This window comes from Heterodontus francisci, chromosome 34 (genome assembly GCF_036365525.1).
Source record: "Heterodontus francisci isolate sHetFra1 chromosome 34, sHetFra1.hap1, whole genome shotgun sequence".
Lineage (NCBI taxonomy): Eukaryota > Metazoa > Chordata > Chondrichthyes > Heterodontiformes > Heterodontidae > Heterodontus > Heterodontus francisci.
This window is the reverse complement of record NC_090404.1, coordinates 3,999,700-4,017,138: the sequence shown is the minus strand read 5'-3', so window position 1 is coordinate 4,017,138 and position 17,439 is coordinate 3,999,700. Positions and strand designations below refer to the sequence as shown.

Sequence of the window (17,439 nt, the reverse complement as noted above, 5' to 3'; positions counted from 1 at the left end):
TAGAGAAATGCCCAGTTTGTGATCCGTTTCCACTACAAATAAAGCGTTTCTTTTTGTGATATTTTGTAGCATAGCTTTAAGTCCTGATATACTGTGTTCCTGATACCAGTGCGTGTTAAACAGTCTGTCGTTAGTAATGTTAGCTGCAATGATCTGGGTATCAGGGATAGATTTCCTGATTACCGTATTGATTCTGATTCACTAGATTCTCTTTTTCAAAAGCTGATATGAATTTTACGTATCAAGGCAAGCGGACTTCTGTATTCGGTAATTTTAGAAGGACTGGCGTCAGGAGCAGCTCGAGAAATGCAGACAGAGAGAGAGACTTGTATAATACGAGGCGTTTCTATTCATTCTGATCCTAAATCGTATAACTACAGCCATTCAAATTGAAAATAAAATCACTTTACTTATGTCCCGCATTTAATTGCATAAATTGATAACAATTCAAATTATCGGGGATGCTTCACTGGTATAGATCGAAGGGATCGATAACGGGAGATGAATTGATACATACTATCAGTAACGTTTGACCTTGGTAACGGAAATTAATCTTAGCGATTCACATCCCCTGTGATGAGTTGAGGAAATAAAGGGGTTTAATTCACAGTCCACAATGCACTTGTTTATTACTGACACATTCCTCACTGCAGCAGTTCCATTTAGTACCAAGTAACACATTGCATTGAAACCACACAGCCAACTGACTATCCCTGGATACCGATAAAAAGTTCACATTTAATAATAACTCAGTGTAATGATATGAGTCCATTCTGTTGATGATGTGGAAGGTGGGACGTGGATCCAGTAACCGCCTCTATCAGGGAATCAATAGGCGGCGCCTGTAACCTCGCCCCCTTCTGCCGGGTATTTAAATGCCGGTCACTGGGACCGCAATCCAACAGTACGGGAGCCGGTTTGCTCAGTGAGTTCTTACCAGAACCATTTCCCCCAAATTGGCAGAAGGATGAGGTCGGCGATTTCTCTCAGTCTGTTACTGGTTTTCTTATCCCGTGAGTAGTTTTTATTGTCCGAGTCTCTCACTGTTACTGTTTTAGTATTAGTCCCTCTCTGGAATGTTACAGAGTAAAGAATCATTTCACCAGGATTAATCCTCGGGGTTTTTGATATTTTTTACAGGTGTCCATTCGGATGTCGTGTTGACTCAGCCAGAGGCAGAGACCGGGAAACCCGGAGGCTCCCTGAGACTGACCTGTAAAACCAGCGGGTTCACTCTTGGCAGCTACTGGATGTTCTGGGTCCGGCAGGTTCCCGGACAGGGGCTGGAGTGGCTGGTTAGCTACTACAGTTCATCCAACAATGCTTACGCCCCAGAGATTAAAGATCGATTTACTGCGTCCAAAGACACTTCAAACAACATCTTCGCTTTGGACATGAAGAGCCTGAAGACTGAAGACACCGCTATATATTACTGTGCCAGTGATCACAATGAGAGGAACCAGGGCTGGACATGTACAAGAACATATGGAGAGAGAATTCGACAACTTCCATCATAAACTGACGGTCAGTAATTTTATTAAATACAATATTAACGGCGGTGTTCAGAACCAGGCCATAGATTGTCTCTCACAGAACTAGCATAGTGAAAATTCAATGGTACAAATCTAAGACACTAACTGATGAGTAATTTTGGCTGTGCTGATTTTTAATGTTAACAGTGTCAGCAATTGCAGATCTGGATAAGATGCTAGTTTTTTAATGGGAGTGATACCTGGAGGGCGTTACTTGGAGCTGGGTTCAATTCCTACTGCATGGTATAAACTTTTGGATATATTCTGAATTAGATCAGAAGTGAATTTTTATTTGAAGTGAATATTGGGAGGCAGTACTGAACAGAGAGTGAGTGCAGTATTTGTGCAGGTTCGTGTCACTGTGGGTACTATAGTGGGTCACGGTGCTGTACAGAGCGAGTTCTTCATACAAAAATCCCAGACAGGGAGTTTGCTCAAACCAGCGATCACTAACATGGCGGATGGTCCATAAACAATGAGGATTAAATATAAAATTGGGGAAATACAATATAGATTTGTAAAATTGTATAAAAGTCTCCTGCTTTATTCATGTTGACTGTCACGCTAAATCAGCACAGATGATTCTGAAATATTCCGATCTCTTTATAAATATAATGACTGGTATAAACTGAATTATCTCACTGATGTACTCTTAGGGGGATCGCAATCATGTTTTTGAGATCGCTGTGAAATGTAATCTCTGTATTTTACAGTTAACAGTCCGCCGCAGTATTTGACACGGGATGTCTCACTGTGATATACTGGGTGGCACAGCAGTTACTGTCAATACAAAAACTCCCTCAACACTAATTGATGAGTCTGGGTCAGTGCTCGCTTTAACAATCCAACTATATATACAGTGAAGTACTATTTGTGTCCAGCACTGTCCTCCTAGCACGGTTTATTATGGATAAACGGATTAATTATTCATTCATCAGTTGGTGATTTCAATAATTGCTGATATATAAAACATCAGGGAAATTTATAAAGAGTGAAAAGAATTATTAACGCAGTTATAATTTTACAAAGAACCATCAAGATTTTATTTTGCCTCTGGAGTGTGGATATTTAAAATAATAATGGATTTCTCACTATTCTGTGCAGAGCCGGTTATTGTGTGACCCAGCCCAGGGAATGTAACAATGTGACTATCTTGAGTACTGGGGACAAGGGACCATGGTGACGGTGACTGCAGGTAAGAAACATACATTTCTTCATTAACTGTTTTATTTGTGTTTTTAATTTTATATTTCTGTTTATTGTAATGATACATTCGTTCACTGAAAAGTGGATTTGGTGGATTCTATATTGCGAATTTGTTGCAATGTTTTATGTGATTCTGCTGCTAAGGGATTAAAGAACTTAATGGTTTCTTTATACACGGTGCTGTTGAAGGATTCAGCTCCAGATTGATGTGATTTGGTGTTTATTTGTTGATGGGACTGAGCGTTTGGGCTACTTTAAATACCAAACTGTTTGGTATTTAAACCGTTTGACGTTTCTGCAATGTTTAATCTGGGTGACATCTAGTTGCTGCAGGTTTTCTGATCTAATAGAAACAATAAGTCTTTAAATATGTTTGAAATAAAATTATGCAGAAAGCTTCAGTGGTCAAAAATAGCCTTCTGATATTTTGATCTATTTTTATTTGTGGTAATTAAATTGCTATCTATCAATCTACTGCTTACGAATGCTCAGATGTAATACAATAAATTTTGATGTAATTAAGAATTACAGAAATAACAAATTTGCAGCTTTGGCCAGATTTACATTAATATAACCTCACTTTTAATAATGCAGTGATATCAGGCAATATAAATGAAATATGCTACAGAATCAATATTAATTTATTAAACATGCTCTCTGTCCTAACAAATCTGCTGCCATTATTTTATATATTTGGTAATTCAGAGACAGGCAGGCTCGGTGGATTCTGTATTGAGATGTTTTTTTTGGGATGTTACATTTGATTCTACTGAAAGTGATTGTGGAATTAAGCTGCTTCGCCTTGAAACGTACTGAGGTGGGATTCAGCCCCTCAGTGATGTGAGTTGGAGGTTATCTGCTGAGGAGAGTGTGTCTCTGTGTTACAAAGTAAAATTTGTAAAACTATTTGGCGTTTCTGCTTTGTTGAACCCGGGTGACACCGAGCGGCTGCAGGTTTTCTGATCAAATGGATACATTCTATTTGTTTGAAACTGTTTCAAAGACGATTCGAAAGCCGGATAACAGGCAGATTTCAGAAATAAAAAAAAAGATATTTCAAGGCATTTAAAAAAATTTAAATGATAATTGCAGATTGAACTGTAAAGCCATGGTTTGTAACGCTCCTTCAATCCGTAAAATGTTACTGCAATTACAAACTGAATAAGTAGCAGGTTTGCAGATTGGAGAGTAAAATTAATACAATTCAAACAATTATAATGCGGCAATATGTCCTCATATAAACCAAATACGCTTTCATATTAAGATCGATTCATTATTCATGAATCGTCTTTTACAGTTCTGGCGTGCCAAGCGCACAATTGTCGTGACCGGAAAACTTTATGACTGGAAACTATTTTTAATTGTGCTTGAAATTATTTCAATAACAGTGTACTTATTCCAGTGCTGTTTTCAGGTTAATGAGCGCTTTTAAATTAATTGTGATATTCCTGATTAAAACAGTTGAATGTCAGCTTGTATTTACTTACAACTTAAATAGGCGCTGTAAATTGCAGTTTGTCAGTGTAATATATCTGTCCGGTTATTACATTCTTTGCGTTCATGTTCTTCCATATTCTTTCTTCAATGTCATTTGTTGTTGGACAGTGAGATAATTATCACTAATCTAATATTAACCATTTTCCTGGGACAAGAGGTCAATGGCAGTCAAAGAATTGTGCATATGATTTTATTTAAATTGAAGAAACTTGCAGACTGCGTAAGGCTAAAGACAAACAAATAACACCTGGAAATTCAAGCAGATTCAATTAATTACAAAAGTTTAATGTTAGTTTTGAATTCAGTAACAACATCCTGTCTCCCATAGTTGTGCTGCACGCAGGATGGAATGATAGACAAAGAACAGATTATACCTGAGAGTTATGCTTAATAAATATTAAATTGATCCGCCAAATCTCGGCTACATTTGCTCATTAGGTTTCAATGTCACAGATGATCTGAAAGAGTTGTTTACGTCCAGTTTTGCAGTGATCATTTTGGAACTTCTTTCAATAAAAATCACAATATATTTAGCAATTAATTTACAGGGACTGTGTGAATTACGGGAGTAAAATCTAAAAACATCGTGTGATTAAATAGTGGCAGCACAGTTACTGATCACAAAGTGCCCGGATGTTTTTGATATTTTATCTCATATAGTTAAGATTTATAACGATATTTAAACACGGGAGAGCTGCTTTCACAAACAGGCTATGTGACAGCCCAGTTAGTGACATGTGACCCCGGCCAGGCTAAATCCATTGTGTGAAATACTCGCTGAGAATGGTAGGAGCTTATAATATATCAACGCATTCAGATACCTGCGCAGTTTACAAGTTTGTAGAGAGAAAGCAGGGCGGGACTAGAAGTTATTGTTCATTTTAAATTATTGCACTGTGATTCGATTTCAGCATGATGTAATATATTTGTCTGAAGGTTTTCATCTATTCATATGACGTTGATTATTTAATATTGATAAAGTGTCATAATGACTTAATTAAAACTCCATTAATTCACAAGGTGCCAGGCAGAAACTGGTCTTGAAGTAATATTAACTAATTTATTTATTTTTATTTATTTATAAATGATAAATACAGTATAAAATCAGCTAACATGAATATTAGCTTAGAATATAATAGTGCTAATTCACTAAACATAAATGACCTCCCACAATTCAATAGTATACTTGCCAGGATTCCAATGAGTGCAAAATCTCAAGAATCGGAGAGATTTTTTCATTATGTCTAGCAATAACTTAGAGAACAATATATTTCTTACTCAGCTGTTCTCAGCTCAATCAAGTATCACCGCAGATTTTAATGAATTAACTTTGAGCAGTGGTTCAACTTTTTATTTTGTAAAATTGAATTATGAAATTGTATCAAACCAGTGGGTAATCAGTTTGCAAGATAAATAACTCCTGATTTTCTAAATTCTTACTCTGTCACTGAGTTCTGGTTATGGACATCTAATTTTCCTGAATGTGTATTCTTCTGATGTACTCATTTTAAGTGAAACTTTCTTACATGCTTTTAAGATTGTAAACAGACAGGGAGAAACACTTGGAGGTCGAAGGGAGTTTTTGAAATGAATATCAGTTTAATTTCAAAGAGTATACAGATTTGGAGTGGTCACAATTTGACAATTGATGAACTAGAATAAAACAGCTTCATTGAAATTGACAATTGAACAGATCTAACTGCTGAGAGCCCGATTGTTGCACCGTTTGTGTCTGTTCTGTTTCTGTGCGCCTGCTCACTGTGTCAGGACGAGGAATCCTCCCTGCAGGTTGCAAACAGACTGGTTCGTTTCATTTCAAGGAATGCAACTTGATCCATTTAATTAAGAAACTTGTACCCCCGAGAAACCTAAAAGTTTGACTTTAAGTTTGATGAGGCGCCTCAGCAATGAGATCATAATTCCAGTCTGAGGCAGTCAGAAATAACAGTTCAGAGACACAACAGACGGACTGTCGAAGGGGATTTGGTCAGTTTGTAATCAGTAATGCTCCTCCCTTGGGAGTGATTGATTCGGCAATGTAGAGGAAGTTTTACTGTATATTTAATCTATATTGTAACTGTCCTGGGACTACTTGATGGGGACAGCGCAGAGGGAGGAATTACTCAGTATCTAAACCGGATTGAACCTGTCCTGGATATATTTGATGGGACAGCGTAGAGGGAATTTTTATTTTATATTAAACTGATGCTGTACCTGACCCAGAGTGACAGTGTAGTGTAGAGGCAGCTTTCTACGGAATATAACACTTGCGATGTCTGAGATTACAACGCATGATAGGGCCGTATAGAGGGATCTTTACTTTGCAGCTTAACTGTCCTGTACCTGATCTGAGAATGTTTTCCCCACAGTGTTCAAGGAATCTCAATCTGCAACGAACTCATAAACTGTGAGTCCTCGACCCAGATATATGAATATAAATTATTCAATTGTCCAGATGAAACAACGCACATGAATTGATTTTAACATTAATTCTTGGCCAAATTTTAATGAATTAATAATATTTAAACATATTAAGTTTCAGATAATTATTGAATGAGATTGGCCTGATTTTGAGTGCACTTTCAGAACAAACAGTTTCAGGAAGTGATTGTAACGCTCCAGAGACCAACGCCTGTTCTGATCTGATGGGAGACTGGAAGTTATTTTGGCGCTTTAAATGGAGATAGTGGAGACTCCCACTCCAAATAACCATCATGATATTCTCATGTTTGAAATCATTATTTAGTTCAAGTATTTTCAAAAGGTCACAGTCAGTGATAAACTCTGGGGAGATGCAATCATTGGATTGTGTCACAGCAGAGGGCACAGAGCCACTGTAGTAAGCTCTTGTGAAATTTTTGAAGTGATATCATTAGCCTGCAATCAATGTCAATCACAATATGCTTTAAGTCTCTGACAGTATCTGATTGACTCATTTGAATAAAATCGCTCAGAACCTCTTATTTTAAAAACCCTCTTTCATTATAAAAAGCAACAAAATATATGTCACAGAGATGTTAAAATTTATGAAGCTTTTCGTCCCATTAAATTGGGGATAACTAATACGACTGAGTCGGGTAGAATGATAGAAAGTTCTCACAGAGAATGTGGCCATTCAGCCCATCATGCCTGTGTTAGCTCTCAAAGCGCTCTCCAATTTAATCTTACAAGCCAGTTTTTCCCTCATAGCCACGCAAATTAATGTCCTTCAAGGATATGTCCGGTTTCGCCTGCAGAGAACCGGCACAGACACGGCGGGCTGAATGGCCTCCTTTTGTGGTGTAATCGTTCTATGCTTCTGTGAAAAGCACCCTCTGTCAGGAAAGAAACCTTTTTCCACAGCCACCACCCGCCCACGCTCTTTTTTGACAATTAATTATTTTGTTACTGACCCATTTTTCAGAGGAAATAGTTTTTCCTTATCTGCTGTATCAAAACATCTCATAATTTTGAACATAACTAATCGGTAACCGCCTAACGAGAACAATTCGGCTCGTATAATAACTCTATATAACTGAACTCCCTCATTCCTGGCATCAGTCTGGTAAACTCCCTCTACAATCCCCCCAATGCCTTGACATCCTTTCGAAAGTGTGATGGCCAGAATTGTGCAAAAATACTCCAGCCTAATTAGTGATTAGTAATACTTTAATATGACTTCCTGGTTTTTTGTAATTCGTACTCCATTTTACCAAGACCAAGTATTCCATTCGCTTTCTTAACCACCTTGAAAAAAAACATTGTGAATATGCAACTCTGGTCCCTCTACATTTCTACCCCTTGAATATAGGACCATTTAGATTGCATTAACTTTCCGTGTTGTTCCTCAAAAGGTCCAGCACTTCACATTTAACCGCATTAAATTGCATTTGCTCTGTCTCTGAACATTTCACCTGCCCATGTCCTTCTGAACTCTGATAGTATCCTGCTCACTATTTGTTTTGTATCATCTTTGACCTTCGAAATTCTACGCCCCATACCCAGTACCACGTCATTATATTTAACAAAAATAATAATGACCCTATGACCGAACCAAGGGGGGATCACAATGCTTAATTCTCTCCAGTCAGAAAATCATTGGTTCACCGTCACTCTCTGTTTCCTGTACCTGAACAGGTTACTAAGACCCCTTTAATCCACGCGCTTCCATTTTCTGAATGTTCTCTTACGTGACATGTTATCTAATGCCATTTGAAAGCCCATATGTCCTACTATTGCGCCACCATAACCGGCAACCTCTTTTACATCATATTGGTGAGCGAGCTTCCAATATCTGACCGATAGGCCTCAGGTGTTTAAATTGTCCACACAAATCAGAAGTGAGAGTTGACCATGTCAGCAGTAACACTTCAGGAACTTTTGTCCGTCCTTCCATGGAACCGACTGATATTCACTCGATTTATAATGTGTAAGTAATGACAATATCAGATATTTGTAGAAGAACCCTGTCCTGATGTTCACATTATGGGCGGTGCAAGCAGCAAGAAGAGGTGTCTGTAACGACACAGTCAGCAACACCAGTTCTCACTGGTGAGGGGTGGGAAGATACTTTGGAAAATTAAATGGACCATTTAAAGCGCATCAGTCCAAATGACCGATTTTTAGGAATCGGATTTAATTCGGTTTATTATTTGGGTTGGAGGGAGAAGCAAACTCCAGAGAATCCAATCAGTCGAATAATATAGAACAGAAGTCACAATCTTCAAGTCCTGAAAAGGAAAGTGGTAGCTTAGAGTCATTGCCGAGTCATTAAAAACTTTAATTCCAGAAACTAGGCTGTGTAAAAAATCCCCTCTGAAATCTGTGTACTAAATGATTCAGTCCATATTTTAAAGTAGACTTCAACTATTTCTTGTAAAAGTTCTTCAATATTATGGGAACATAGAAGATTAAAATGAAGTCTGGTAGAGGTGTTTTGAATAATGAATGTTTTATACAGAAATTCAGATACCAATTTGCCCAGATCAGTGAGTTGGTCTGTAGAGGGCACTGATTTAAAATCAGCGTCAAAAGAATGAAGGAAGAGGGTATGAATCTACTTTTCTACACAGGGGGTTGTTAGGATCTGGATTGTCCTATCAGAAAGAGGGCTATAAATAGAATCTAAAATAGCTGGATAAAATGAAATTTTGAAAAGAAGATTAGGAATTGGAAGGTCAGCGAGATCGCTGGAGTGATCTTTCACAGGCCTGATGGACCGAATGGCCTTCTTCTCAGCTATCATGTCTTTGAATTCATCACCCTGGGTCATAAACATGCTCGGATGTATTGTAGGTTTTTATGGGAAAATAATGGAACGAATTTGCCTGGTATTCAAGTTTACAGTATTAAGTTCATTTTATAAGCACGCATTCCAATGACACTTTTTCAGAGTAGTTGCTATTTTCTTGGAGGGGGAGGGGGGGCGGGGTGGTCTGCTGGTGGTGGGGAGGGGCGCTGGGAGGAGGTGGAGGTGTGGGGCAACCCAGCAGTCAATTTGCAGAGAAGAAATTTCCAACAACTGCAATTAATAAACGCCGCGTGTTTTTTGACCAATTGCTGTTGGGTCAGAAATAAATATTGGCCGAACAAAGCGGAGAAACTCCTCTTTCAGTTTAATCCAATGAAAAATACCTTATTGAGATAACTTCAAAAGGCTCTTACTTTTGTAATGTGACAGGTCCTGAAAGAGAGGTGTGTTCCTGACCAGGGGACCCACAGGTGATGATCACCAAATGATGTAACTGATCGCAGCTCAAATGCGGATGAAGGTTTTAATCGGAAAATATTGGAATCAATTTCCAGCTGGAGTCGAATTCCGAGTTGTCTGGTTATTTAGTAAGCATGAATCACAGTCTAACTTGTTCAATTTGCCATTCTTTCCTAGCGACACCGTCTCCCCCAACCCTTTACGGCCTGTGCTCCTGTGAACAACCCAACACCGACGGCTCCATGGCCTACGGCTGTTTGGCGATGGACTACATCCCCCAAATCACCAGCGTTTCCTGGAAGAAAGGTAAAGAACCGATCACCACTGGTTTGAAGACTTACCCGTCAGTGCTGAACAAGAAGGGAACCTACACCCTGAGCAGCCAGTTAACCATCACCGAGTCAGAGGTGGGAAGCAGCAAAATCTACTGCGAGGTTCGACGTGGAGAGTCGCTCTGGATCAAGGAAATTCCAGGTTAGTGTTGTGGAAACTGTGGAAAAACAGAAAAGCTCGACGGATCTTGTGTAGAACTTTGGCTATTCCACATTTAGAGTGTTGTGCACAGTTCAGACCCCTGGAAACATCAGTTAGTGCCTGCTTGATGCAAATAACCTGTTAAAATATAAGAGCAGTTTGTATTAGTTATTAATTTCTTCTCGAAATGTCTAACATGTTTTTTCTTGAAGATTGTAAAGGTGACATCGTCCATCCAACTGTTATCCTCACCCAGACTTCCAGTGAAGAAATCACAAGCAGCAGATTTGCAACTGTCGTGTGTTCAATCATCGATTTCCATCCAGAAGCAATAACCGTGAGTTGGTTGAAGGATGGACATCCCATGGAATCGGGCTTCGTTACCTCTCCCGCCTGTGAAACGAACGGGAACTTCTCAGCGACCAGTCGGCTGACAGTCCCCGCTCGGGAATGGTTCACCAACACGGTCTATACCTGCCAGGTCTCTCATCAAGCGGTCATCCAAAGCCGAAACATCACCGGATCTCCAGGTAAGAGGCACAGTCCCAGGAAGCTCCACATCTTTCTGTACTCCATGTTACTGAAAGTCAGGAATTTATTGGAATTAGTAAAAAGAACAATTTCTAAATCGCCATCGTGCAGTTTTTATGTGTTATTTCGCTGTGAGTTTAGGATTTAGAAATTAGAAATTAGGATTGCTCACGGTTCAACATGTCATCACATCATGAAAGAATGTTTAGCTCGACTGTGATGTCATGTAGTGAGTGAGGTGGCCTGTATATCAGCTTTATCCTGAATGGGCTAATCATACACGGAGCAGCAATCGGCATCTGGAACCCTTTCTTGGTAACGGCCTCGGAATCAGGTGCCATAAAGAGCATCTACCCTATTTAGAAAACTGTGTTCAATTCTGGACTGTAGAGCACAGGAAGAGTGTATTGGCCTTGGGAGTGGTGCAACAAGAATTGACCATAATGATAACGGGGCTGATCGGGTTAAGTTATGAGGACAGGTTTCACAGGCCAAACTGGTATTGCTTTGAGTATAGAAGATTAAAGGGTGATCTAAATGAGGTGGTTAAGATGTTTACTGGAATTGATGGAGTCAATGGAGAAAAATATTTCCTCTGGTGAGGAACTTCAGAACAAGGGGGCATAACCTTCAGATTGGACCATGGTCATTCAGGAATGATATCAGGAAGGGAGTGTTCACACAGTAGATAGCGGTACTCTGGAATTCTCTCCCCCAACTCACTTTAGAAGCTTGACATCCATTGAAAACTTTAATGTTGCGAGTGATAGATTTCTGACAGGTAAGGGTATTAAGGGTTATATATGGGTAAACAGAATTAAGATACAATTCAGCCATCGTGTAATTGAATGGCGGAACGCGCTCGAGGGGCTGAATGGCCTACTCTTATTCTTATGCTCTTATTACAGTCCTGTGGTCAGATCGCCTTCTAACGCCATGCCGACACACGAGAAATACTCACTCGTGGCAGATATTAGAAAACTATCTCATCCGGTATTGCGAATTATTCCTCACCACACAAAAACAAAAACCTTGGGACTGCATTTTACCGACCTTTCGCCCCTCCTCTGACTGGTTGCTGAACATTTTCATCTCCCCAAATATACTGACAAGGCACCAGAACATTAACTTTGTTTCTAGTTGGTCCTAAAATTCGTAATTTCATTCGTTTTGAGCCACTATGAATTTCATGTGTAGCTCATGTCCTGGGGTGACAGAGCCATTATATTCAGCACAGATGTGATCCGCTTGGATGTCCCAGATTTTACAAATCGTTGCTCTTCCCATGAACGACAGTGTTGAAGTGAAAGGTGTTTTTCCCCTCCTGAAGAAAGTGATAGTTAAATACTCGCGTCCTGATCCTGAAGATGGAGATTTCTTTGACTCTCATTTCTGTTCTACAGATTCTTCCGAGTGCAATCATCCAGTAATTAAACTACTGCCACCATCAATAGAACAGGTCTTACTGGAGGCCACGGTCACCTTAACCTGCGTCGTGTCTAATGCTCCTTATGGTGTCAACGTGTCCTGGACACAAGAACAGAAGCCTTTGAAATCAGAGATTGCCGTCCAACCCGGAGAGGATCCCGACAGCGTGATCAGCACCGTAGACATCTCGACACAAGCCTGGCTGAGTGAGGCTGTGTTCTACTGTGTGGTGAGCCATCAGGATCTGCCGACTCCTCTCAGAGATTCCATCCACAAGGAAGGTGAGCAATGTGATTGAAGCAATAAGTCAGAGGTTGTGCTTCTTGCCGGTGTTTGTGCAAGGCCCAACTAAGTGGTTGAATGGATTACGCTGATAATTTAATTGTAATTCACTAATGAACCTCCCTGGGACCAGAGGTGATGCATTTCAGGCGATGCTGGATACGTGGATTATGGAGAAAGGAATAGAAAGAGCTGAAGTAAGGTGGGAGGAGGTCCGTGTGCAGCATAAACACCAGCATAGGCTAGCTCGTCCTAATGGCCTGCTCCTGTGCTGCAAGTTCTATGTAATTTTCCAGTCTAATCCTTTATGTTCTCGGCGAGCAGGATTGCAGCGCCTCTGCGCCAGCTGGAAAACAGCACAGGCCCCAGAGAGGAAAAGGGAAACCTTCACAATTTCTCTCACATTTAACCACCGGTGTCATTGTCTCTGAAATTGTCTAGTTTATTGACATTTATTTTAATTTTTCAGCATGGAAAGATCTGCGGGAACCGTCTGTGTCTGTTCTCCTGCCCCCAGCAGAAGAAGTCTCCGCTGAGAGGTTCCTCTCCCTCACCTGCTTAGTGAGAGGTTTCTCCCCCCGAGAGATCTTCGTCAAGTGGACCGTCAATGACAAGTCGGTGAATCCTGGCAACTACAAGAACACCGAGGTGATGGCGGAGAACGACAAGAGCTCCTTCTTCATCTACAGCCTGTTATCCATTGCAGCGGAGGAGTGGGCCAGCGGCGCTTCTTACTCCTGTGTGGTGGGACATGAAGCAATCCCCTTGAAGATCATCAACAGAACAGTTAATAAATCCAGCGGTAAACCGAGTTTTGTGAACATTTCCCTTGCACTGTTGGACACCGTTAATTCATGTCAATGAGAATTTCTCGATTGCATTTCAATTCTTAAATAAAAAACACAATAAAGACCTTTTCTTCCAATCGCGATTTAAATACACAACAGCTCAATTAATTGTGCTTCCCACATTTGCTAAGTGTAGGTCTTTTCATCAAAGCATGATATTTGCAGGTCTCGGGCCCAAGTCTTGTACAACCAATGTTTCCAGCACATATTAATTCACAGAGTAAACCTGATTCATTATTGGATTCTGTGGAAGAATTTCAGTAACTTTCCTCCCGTTGGAGGAGGCGGAGGCGGTGGGGAGCATTAGAGGGGGACAGGGGTGGGGGGCCGGGGAGGAGGAGATGGGGAATCTGGACATTTCTCCTTACCAACAAAAATACGCAGTGCATTTAGATCTCGGTGTACCTGCTTCTCATGTTGGCCATCCCTTCAGAATAGGGTCAGTTTTTAGTTGAAGCATCATGCGCACTGGGAACTGAAGTGATGGCCACACACGAATGTGAAGTCCTCCCAAAATCCCCCATCAGAAAGAGGGGGAAGAGGAATTTACTATAACACTGTACCCCACTTTCCAAACAGAGAAGAGGAAAGGGTACTTGTGAATCCACTGCAACGGTACTTCTGCAACAGACAGACGGTAAAGAGAATTGTGAACTGACTGTAGCTCCTCGCCACGTTTCCTCCAACAGAAAAAGGGGCAAGGACATTTGTAAACCTTATACTCCCACTCCCCCTGCTCTCTATTAAATGGACTCAAATGCCATCAGTACAAAGTCGGCTTCGAGCGCAGTGTGCGAAGATTTTAAACTTTCCACATGGGAATCACATTGTAAAATATATATTTATGTAACGTAATATCGTTCACGGTTTCCCTGTTAAATTCTAATAACATAATCATCTAAACCTAGCTGAAGATTTAATCGTCTCCTGTTCCTGATGTTTCTGAGGCCCATCAGTTTCATGGAAATAAAAGCAAAATATTGCAGATAGGGGAAATCTGAAATAAAAACAGAAGATGCTTAAATACTCAGCAGGTCAGGCAGCATCTGTGGAGAGAGAAGCAGGGTTAACATTTCAGGTGTGTGAAAAGGGCACCGACCTGAAACGTTAATTCTGCTTCTCTGTCCACAGCTGCTGTCTGACCTGCTGAGCATTTCCATAACTTCAGTTTTTATCCATCAGTTACATTGTTGCAGTCATTCAGATGATGTCAGATGACATCTCGCACAGAATACATTTATACAAAGAACAGTGAAGAATATTCTCCATAATGCACACCGTCAGGGTCAGACCCGGTTATTTATTCTCTGTAAAACTTTGAACAAGAATAAAGATGCGCAGGCACACAGACAAAAACACACACATAAACACACTCAAATGCACAACCACACAATTACACCTACACACACAAACAGACTCAAACGCAGATATAAACACTTCAAAGTCACCCACGCAAAAATAAACATAAATGTACACATTAGTACAGTCTCACAAACACAGAAACATAGACGGAAAAGCTTTCATAATCATTGACATAAACACAGCTAGATGGAAACATACTCACACATTAACAGACTAACACATCTGCACACAAACATTTAAACAGACACATTAACACGATCACTCACACACAAATAGACACCAACATTAACATTATGACACGTACATGGATGCAAAAACATGCACATAACACACACATTAGCACACATGTACACATAATCACACATATTAATGCATAAACGTAGACATCAACACAAAAGCAGAAGCATTATCACACTTATGGGGACAGAAGCACACAAAAACAAACATTAACAAACTCATACGCACACATGGAAACATAAACACACATTGACACACAGGAAAACATAAAGACATCTGTCAACACAAAAGCTCACAACATAAAGCACGCATGGGGACCAAACCACACACAAAAACAAACATTATCATGCTCATGCACACACATGGATGAATGAAGACAAAACATTAAGGATGATATATTTTATACACACGCACATGCACATACACACACACGCGGCCACTTGAAAACACACATTGATACACATTGGCACATAAGCACATACTAACATACAGGGACACAACACATGGGCATCAAGTTATAAATACGCACATTGATACATTCACAGGCGGGTGCACAAAGGAACGCATTGAAACATACATTAAATCTCACACACACAAGCCATGGACACGCACTGAGTGATGCAAAGTAACAGATACTTATGCACACATACACATGTATTAAAGCGTACAAACAAAAGCACCAGGCTATATGTGAAAGTAGCATTCAAATGCACTGTTTGAATGGGCACCTTCTCCAACATATTCCCTCATACATGTTGGACCTACAAACACAGTGAAGCAAAGTTTTCACTTAGAAACTGAGGTCAGTTAATGATTGACCAACAACTTCCATCACAAATAAACAAGATTAGAACTCGCATCCAATCTCTTACCCAGCACCAATGAAAATCTCAAAACTATCGATATTGATCAGTAAAATTCCATCGATATCCCGAATGATAGAACAAGATTGATCCAGACTAGAATAGCGCCTGACCCTGAAGAAAGAAATATCATATTTTCCAACAGGGCCTGGACGAGGATCATATGGGAAGAATGGCTGTGGGGTTAGTAACAGAGGTAGATTGCTGAGAGTGATTAACTTCACAATGGATACAAACTGAAAATTAAATTAGAGAGCAAAATAATGGCTTAAGGAAGAACTCTGCGAGTGCAAATTGACAATCTTATATCCTGGATTAATGAACGATCTAAATATATTTCTCCTCTAAAAACCCGAAGATTACTCAGGCCACATCTGGATTGAAGACAATGAGGAAGAGAGCGGCAACATCTGGACAACCGCTTCAACATTCATCATCCTGTTCTTCCTGAGCATTTTCTACAGCGCTGCCGTCACTCTGGTGAAGGTGAGAATATTCAATCCACTCACATTTCAAATTAAATGAAGCGGTTTAACAAATCTCTAAAATTTCATAGTTCTGAGATGAATGTCCAAGACCACGAAATCTCTGCTTCATTCTTTTATCCCTATTTTACAGGTTAAGTGATCGATCGAATTTTGGCCGCCCTGGATTTTCCTTATTTTTTAACATCTCTGTATTATCAAACAAACTGTAAAAGTAAATTGCCGTCAGTTTATGGTTCAGAATCTGTAGCTGAGAAGATCATAAACATTGTTTCCGTTTTTCTCTTTGAATTGTGTCAGATAATCTTACCTATAATATCTATGCGCCTTCGAGTTTCACAATAGTTTGAATTTCATCTGTAAATAAATAACTATTCCTTATTCGCAACTGTTTCCTTCTCTTTATGTTGAGCCCCTGTTTTCTCTCTAATCTGCAACAATTTTAGAAGTAGTCTACAGCTCAGATCGCATGTGTTTTGTCCTCAATGTGACTCACAGGTGCTAAATTCACTTTGGACCCTTTAAAAATGTTTCTGTAAAATGTTTTTTTTGAAATTGTTAATAAATCTTGAGTAACAAATGGACTAACTTGACTTTGCTGAATTCCTTGCTCCAAGGCCCATTCACACACTCCATTTTACCGATTACACATTTTTCCTTTTCCTGACAGCTATTTTCCACCAGTCCTGTCTGGTTTGTGTTTGAACCAAAAGTCTTTCGGTGATGGTGCTGTTGCGCCATCCAGTGGCCCATCAGAATAAAGACACCTTTCCTTCTGCCTCAAAATGCCAATGCCCGGGCACAGAATGGCCGCACAGCGAAGAGGAGCACCTCCCATCTTATAGTCTGTCACAGGCAGGTGCCACGTTGCATTAAGGAGCAGCGTCCTGCTCCATCATAGGCTGATACAGTATAGTATATGAAAGAATAATGTCCATCAAAAATTCCCAGGATCGGTAGTGCACGGGATAATGCAGAGGACAGCTCCCTTCACACTGCCGCAAA

The 17,439-nt window shown here is 40.1% G+C and overlaps 1 long non-coding RNA gene and 1 pseudogene across 2 annotated transcripts; both read left to right on the top strand.

Annotated features, from left to right (window-relative positions):
• The first annotated feature begins 886 nt into the window (after nucleotides 1-886).
• LOC137348925 (Ig heavy chain C region-like) lies at nucleotides 887-13,564 on the top strand (annotated as a pseudogene). Its single transcript, XR_010969138.1, has 7 exons — nucleotides 887-1,013; nucleotides 1,141-1,473; nucleotides 2,659-2,727; nucleotides 10,102-10,398; nucleotides 10,611-10,928; nucleotides 12,333-12,638; nucleotides 13,109-13,564. The product of XR_010969138.1 is annotated as an Ig heavy chain C region-like (transcript).
• Nucleotides 13,565-14,667: 1,103 nt separating this feature from the next.
• LOC137348926 (uncharacterized) lies at nucleotides 14,668-17,018 on the top strand. The gene is made up of 2 exons (XR_010969139.1): nucleotides 14,668-16,435; nucleotides 16,568-17,018. It is a non-coding gene; the product is annotated as an uncharacterized lncRNA (long non-coding RNA).
• Nucleotides 17,019-17,439: the final 421 nt, after the last annotated feature.